We start from the raw sequence: 7,996 nt of genomic DNA, 5'->3' as shown, positions 1-7,996 counted from the left end.
CAAATATTTATAATGGTTAACAATAGGCAAAGACTAAACACCAATCATAACAACTATTAGCAAGCATTTCTATGACAAAAGACAAACCAATGCTATCACAAAACTAATTGGAAAATTAAATAACCAGACACATCATACAAGGCATGTGAGTATAGAATCGTGAAGAGGTCCGATCTAATAACACAAGCATTAAACATATGAGTGACCATGAGAAGACACTTAAACTAGGACACTCTTTATAATAAAGGAAACAACTAATATCCAAATGACCTCTAGCAAAAAGATTACCACAACATAATTAACAACAATGCAACAATGTGCACTAAGCATATGAGAAAGACACAACTCAACTATTGAAAGGTAAACTATCCTAATCATGTGATGAGCTAATGCAACATGTGCCAAACACTCATAACACTAACATGAGACAAGTCAAGCATATTTGAGAAACACAAGTACAACTATAACACATGGAATATAATAACACATGAAAGATAAATAGCATGACTTGATGTCTAGACTTCAGCATACCACAAATGCAACAGTAAGCTAAACCAGATATGATGCTAAGCATGGATGATCATGACACGAGATACCAAAATATGCTACTAATAAAATGCAACATGTAACTATGAGATAACCTAGTTTATAACAAGTGACCTAAAGATCAAGCACGACGTTAGCATACAACACTACCATGCTAGTTATGATAAATGAGAACATGGAAGCATACTAAGCATGTGGGAAAGGAAACAAGTAGATCATCTCATCAACCAAATCAACATGTATTGTAGATGCAGGAATAACAAGATGACAAGTATTTCTATCAGGTACAACCTACAATTGCAAGTACATAAGATGCATCACTAGTCCTGATCTTCTAATACATGAATTGGCACACACACACACACACACACACACCCACACACGCACACACTACTAGACTAGTTATACAATCACAACATCATGTTATGGTATTGGCCAAGCAAGAGGAATCATTCACTACTAGCATGTATCTCTACCAAACAAAGAGTAACCATATGCCCGATCATAAAGTACAAACCATCTATCATAGAAAACATATGGAACATACACAGAAAATGCATAACTTGGGAAGTGCTAACAAGATATGACAACCAACTAAGAAGGCATAGCTACCATCCTAGGTGAATAAACACCTAGGATAATTAACAAGATGCAATAAACTAAATCATTTGAAGCAAGCATAAAATATATGTAGCAATACACATCTAAAATGTGACATAAAGCAACCAACCATGTAATCTTGGATAACAAACATCTAAGAAATGAGAAACACTACCCTGTAAAGTGCAATCCTCACACTCTACAAAAGTAATGATCTACATCCATAATAACAGATAATATAAATGCAAAACAATAGACCTACAACAAGTAATATGACTATGGTCGATAACATACCAATTCATAACCACTAGTAATAAAACTAGGTAACACAAATAATTTAAATAAACAACACCTAGAGTATCACATGATATGATTTCAAAATGATAAGCACACATGCAACAAGGATGCAGTCAATATATAAAAAATACCTAAGGTATCTTCATGCTAGAGAATAAACTAAACTAAATAAAACAAGAAGTATTCATGACTAGATAGATGAATAAAGCAACACCTAGAAAATTCCAAAGAATTATAAGCATGCTCTCATTCACCAAAATTTGTACGCATGCATACAATAAGTTTCAAACATTACAACAATAATAATATATATATTACAATAAAGATGATCCAAATCTAATTAAAATAATAACACCCGACAAGCATGTACAACAATAATAATCCGGTACACCAATCAAATTCTACACATGGTAAGAATTTTCAAAGACTTGTACAGAGACATATCATAGGACTACGCGCGCACCAAAGAAAATACCATCAAGATCAAACTATATTTGACAATTTAAATAATCCTACAAATATGTCTAATAAATCAATCACATGACACTCTCCATAAAAATATATGAGACAATTAGCCTGCACTCCTAACATAATGAAATATTTAGGAGTAACTTCTAGACATGTCATGAACATGCGGTAAATAGAATATTAACATAAAAGTTAACCGAACAAGAAACACTTGAATTTACCCAAAACAACTATGATTAAAACCACACCACGGCACATATATTAAAAACACAATCTAAGTATGCCGTTGAGTTCCTATGACCAAAACTATCATTTCATATGTTGACCTCGAGACCATCCGACAAACAGAAAATAAAAAGATATGTCGTTGCCACCAATCGATCTCGGTTTCGGACACACGCGGCCAATGACACAGATGGGTTGAATCATGACGTCTAGGAGATACTACAGGTGACGTTGAGAAGGTGTGCAAGTGGAATTGGGTAGAGGCTCACCGAGTTTGACGGAACGGTGTGATGAACTCGATGAACAGTGTGGACGGACATGTGGAATTTTTCGCGTGTGCTCGACGAATCGTGTACTTTCTGCTCTGAATGGATTCATGGTATGGAGAAGAATCTTCTAGAGCGAGGATTCAGATGAAGATGGCCTGCATCTATAGGATCGAACATTGGCATCTATGGAGCATCATTATTTGGAGAGAGGTTATGGAGACAGCGAGGAAGGGAGAGGGCGTGGGTGCTACATGAATGGAAGAGAAGGTGGAGGCGCACAATAAGAGGCCTTCAGTTTTGGAAACTGAAGAGATTTATGGAAATTGAGGAGGCATAGTCATGGCTGTTCACGTTTCCTCTTCTGTTAATTTTTAAGGTATAGAGGAGGAGGAGAACACGCGTTAGCTGGGAGAGATGGAGAGTTGGGAGAAATAGGAAGGGAGGAGGAATTAAGGGAAGGTGCACAGGTTTCCTACTTGTACGTGTACGTGTGGCGGATTCTCTTCTTTGCAAGGTGAACGTATAGAGAAGAAGATTGAGAGGGTGCTCCTTCGGCTGGGTAGTGGGCCAGATCGGACAGGCCCTAGGAAAGAGAGAGAGAAAATATAATAAAAGAAAGAGATGGATTTAGCCTATGTGGTGGACAAAAGAAAATAAGATACACACAAAATAGAGATATATGGATTGAGACTTGGAAATTTTGTCCGGAGTTTTATAGATGGAAAAGAAACTAATTTTCCTCTCAGAAAATTATTGATGAATTTAGAACAATCTACAAAAGGAATAGAAGATCAAAAACAGTTAGAATAAGTTTCTAAAATACACATGTGCATAATTTAATATGATGAAGGGAGAAAAACAAAACCCAAAAAGAGAAGAACAAAACTCAAGTTAAATTTTAGTTTGCATTAGATCAAGTTAAATTGTCCAAATTACAAAAGTCCAATTTAAGCTTTGTTACCAAATAAAACAAATGAAATTTTCTCGCCCTGATTTTTCGAAAGCTTTTTCTTAAACATTATGAGAATCGGGATGTTACAGATCTACGCCCTTAAAATAAATCTCGTCCCCAAGATTCAGGCTGACTAAAGAGAATAGGTTTGGGTAAGCTTCATCTTTGACACCATTCCTCACAGAAACTTGTGAAATCACAGTTGATTCTAATCTTGATGAAAGGCGGCTTTGGGGCTTGACTGAAGATACTTCGATTGTCGATACTTTCTCTAGCTTGCTCAAGGCTTAGAAGCGATCCTTCGATCTTAGCGATGATAATTTGATAGCTTCTTTTAGTGGTTGGGCATTCTTCGGTCTTAACCTTCTTCTACAGGTCAAGCTTTGGGACAGCTGGACTTATTGATTTTTCTTCACACTACTAGGAAAAGGGCTATAGATAGGATTGATACTAATGGCGCACCTGGTAAGTAGTGCGTCACTGCTATATACTAATGGCGCACCGGTTGGAGGTGCATCATTAGTGTGGAAGACACTAATGGCGCATCAGGCACACGGTACACTACTAGTATTGATTTTTTTTCATTTTTCCATACACTCTAATGGCGCATGGTTCCAAAGTGCGCCATTACTAGTTCTACCAAGTAATGGCGCACCTTGTAAGCAATGCGCCATTAGTATATAATTTTTTTTTACTTTTTTGCAAAACTGCTAACGGCACGCCGTGTATATTTTCATGGACACTTTTTGATCTCGATCTCGATCCCACCCGCACCCTCCCCCGCTAGCTCCACCGCCGCCGATGACCCACTGCAACCCTTCCCCGCTCCACCGCCGCCGACGAGCACCCGGCCCCCCCGCACCCTCCCCCGCTCCACCGCCGCCAACGGTCGGGCACCCCCCGCACCCTCCCCCGCTAGCTCCACCGCCGCCGACGACCCACCACAACCCTCCCCGCTCCACCGCCGCCGACGAGCACCCGGCCCCCCCGCACCCTCCCCCGCTCCACCGCCGTCAACGGGAACCCCCCGCACCCTCCCCCGCTAGCTCCACCGCCGCCGACGACCCACCGCAACCCTCCCCCGCTCCACCGCCGCCGACGAGCACCCGGCCCCCCGCACCCTCCCCCGCTCCACCGCCGCCAACGGGCACCCCCCGCACCTTCCCCCCGCTCCACCGCCGCCGCCGATGATATTTTCAATTAACAAATTTGAACATATTTTCTAAATAATTATTGCTGTTTTTATAAAAAAAATATTACTGTTATGATTTAAACAAGTTTGAACATATTTAAACACAAATAAATATCAAACAGGATTTAGAAAGCATAAAAAATATATTGGGGAGCCTGGGAATCGAACCCAGGACCTCCTGGTGTGTGTGCTGCGTACTGACCAGTCGGGCTAGTGGGCGGGTTCTTTTTGATCTCGATCTCGATCCCACCCGCACCCTCCCCCACTATCTCCACCGCCGCCGACGATCCACCGCAACCTTCCCCACTCCACCGCCGCCGACGAGCACCCGGCCCCCCGCACCCTCCCCCGCTCCACCGCTGCCAACGGGCACCCCCCGCACCTTCCCCCCGCTCCACCGCCGCCGCCGATGATATTTTCAATTAACAAATTTGAACATATTTTCTAAATAAGTATTGCTGTTTTTATAAAAAATATTACTATTATGATTTAAACAAGTTTGAACATATTTAAACACAAATAAATATCAAACAGGATTTAAAATGCATAAAAAATATTGGGGAGCCTAGGAATCGAACCCAGGACCTCCTGGTGTGTGTGCTGCGTACTGACCAGTCGGGCTAGTGGGCAGGTTCTTTTTGATCTCGATCTCGATCCCACCCGCACCCTCTCCCGCTAGCTCCACCGCCACCGACGACCCACCGTAACCCTCCCCGCTCCACCGCCGCCGACGAGCACCCGCCCCCCCGCACCCTGCCCCGCTCCACGGCCGCCAACGGGCACCCCCCGCACCTTCCCCCCGCTCCACCGCCGCCGCCGATGATATTTTCAATTAACAAATTTGAACATATTTTCTAAATAATTATTGCTGTTTTTATAAAAAAATATTACTGTTATGATTTAAGCAAGTTTGAACATATTTAAACATAAATAAATATCAAACAGAATTTAAAATGCATAAAATTTTTTTGGGGAGCCTAGGAACCGAACCCAGGACCTCCTGGTGTGTGTGCTGCGTACTGACCAGTCGGGCTAGTGGGCGGGTTCTTTTTGATCTCGATCTCGATCCCACTCGCACCCTCCCCCGCTAGCTCTACCGCCGCCTACGACCCACCGCAACCCTCCCTGCTCCACCGCCGCCGACGAGCACCCGCCCCCCCGCACCCTCCCCCGCTCCACCGCCGCTAACGGGCACCCCCCGCACCTTCCCCCCGCTCCACCGCCGCCGCCGATGATATTTTCAATTAACAAATTTGAACATATTTTCTAAATAATTATTGCTATTTTTATAAAAAAATATTACTGTTATGATTTAAACAAGTTTGAACATATTTAAACACAAATAAATATCAAACGGGATTTAAAATGCATAAAAAAATATTGGGGAGCCTGGGAATCGAACCCAGGACCTCCTGGTGTGTGTGCTGCGTACTGACCAGTCGGGCTAGTGGGCGGGTTCTTTTTGATCTCGATCTCGATCCCACCCGCACCCTCCCCCGCTAGCTCCACCGCCGCCGACGACCCACCGCAACCCTCCCGGTCCACCGCCGCCGACGAGCACCCGGCCCCCCGCACCCTCCCCCGCTCCACCGCCGCCAACGGGCACCCCCGCACCTTCCCCCCGCTCCACCGCCGCCGCCGATGATATTTTCAATTAACAAAATTGAACATATTTTCTAAATAATTATTACTGTTTTTATAAAAAATATTACTATTATGATTTAAACAAGTTTGAACATATTTAAACACAAATAAATATCAAACAGGATTTAAAATGCATAAAAAAATATTGGGGAGCCTGGGAATCAAACCCAAGACCTCCTGATGTGTGTGCTGCGTACTGACCAGTCGGGCTAGTGGGCAGGTTCTGTTGTAGATAGGGTTTGGTGGTATATATGTCGGGCTAGATTAAATTACTTATGGCGCACCCTCCGCTGGTGCGCCATTGCTATGGATGTACTTATGGCGCACCCCTGGGTGGTGCGCCATTGCTAAGCCTCCCCCACACTAAAATCCCTCCCCTGCCTCACCCGCGGTCCCCGGGCGTACGTGCACCCGACCACCCTCCGCCGCCGACCACCTCCCTCACTGTCCTCCCTCCGCCCGCGCCCGCGCCCTCGCCGTCCCCCTCCCCCCGTGGCCCTGCCTGCGCCCCCTCCCTCCCGAGCGCGATAGCTAGGGTTCCTAGCCGCCGCCACCGCTGCCGGCCCGCCGCCGCGGGCGCGCCCAGCCGACCGAACCCTCCGCTGCCCCACCTCCGGTACAGGCCCCTCTAGCCCCGAAGCTGCGCCCCCGCCCACCTCCTCCTCTCTTCTCCCGCGACCTCCCCCCTACCCCCTTTCAACCGCCCCGTCCCCTCAGCACCGCCCGCCGTCTCCCCGAACCCTAGCTTCGTCGGCGTCGGGGACGACCACCTTGTCGGCCTCACCAGGCCGCAGGCCCTCAAGCCCCACGCCATCCTCGGCCTCGCCCTCTCCACCGGTGGCGCCCCTTCCTCCGCCCCTGCAGCGCAGCAGCAGCAGTAAACAGCCAGGTAAGATGATGGTGCATTTTCATTCAGTCTTTCTATTCAGTCTTTATATTTGTACTACTTGTTTGTTGTGAAGCTGTGATAATTTTCAGTGCCATAGTGTGGTGTCAGAAGAAGATGAAAACACTGTGATAAAATAGTGTAAAGCTATTGGCATTGTGCATGGCAAAGGCATTAACTGGTGATAAAAAGAGTGGTGGAAAGCAGTAATATATAGTGTGTTAAAAACAGGGTGAAGATAAGAATAAGACCAACATTATTTGAAGGGGCAAGGAGGAGTGGCTGCCACTTCACCACACACTGAAGCCACCATTGCTAAAATATCAGCCCCAGGGCCCACAACTTTGAGCCGTGACATAGGACGACCAAATTAACCCTAGTACATCAGCAGCTAGCCCACATGCTCGGCAGCAACATTGCTAGCTTGAGTTTGACCGTCTATTTTCTAGGAATTACCACACACTTAAATTCAGTACCACTATCACTTTTGCTAATTGCTGTTTTGGCTGCTTGTGTTTTCCTTGCATTTATATTTTCACAGAAACTTTGCCTACTTTTGTGTACTATATATATAATGCACTAAAATACAGGGTATTTTCTTTCCAACAACTTTTGAGTGCACAACCATAGCCCTCCATTAAGAATGTGATCTGCAGAAAATAGTGGTAGGTGCAACTTCCAAGCCAGAACACTAGAAAACCAAAAGATTTCTCATAACTGTCGAAAATACCAGTCTACTTGTCAATGGACAAGTGGCTGATATGTTGCGTCTGCTTAAACATATTTGCCATGCAGCACATAATATGGCACTTCCCAGAAAGGCTATCAGGAACTAGATTCTGCTTGCCAAGATGGCTGAACAGTACCAAAATCTAGTTGGCTCTCCACCGATGGAAAGCCTTTTGGACGGCAGCACC

This window comes from Triticum aestivum, chromosome 4B, assembly GCF_018294505.1.
Source record: "Triticum aestivum cultivar Chinese Spring chromosome 4B, IWGSC CS RefSeq v2.1, whole genome shotgun sequence".
Taxonomy (NCBI): Eukaryota; Viridiplantae; Streptophyta; class Magnoliopsida; order Poales; family Poaceae; genus Triticum; species Triticum aestivum.
This window is presented reverse-complemented; position numbering follows the sequence as displayed.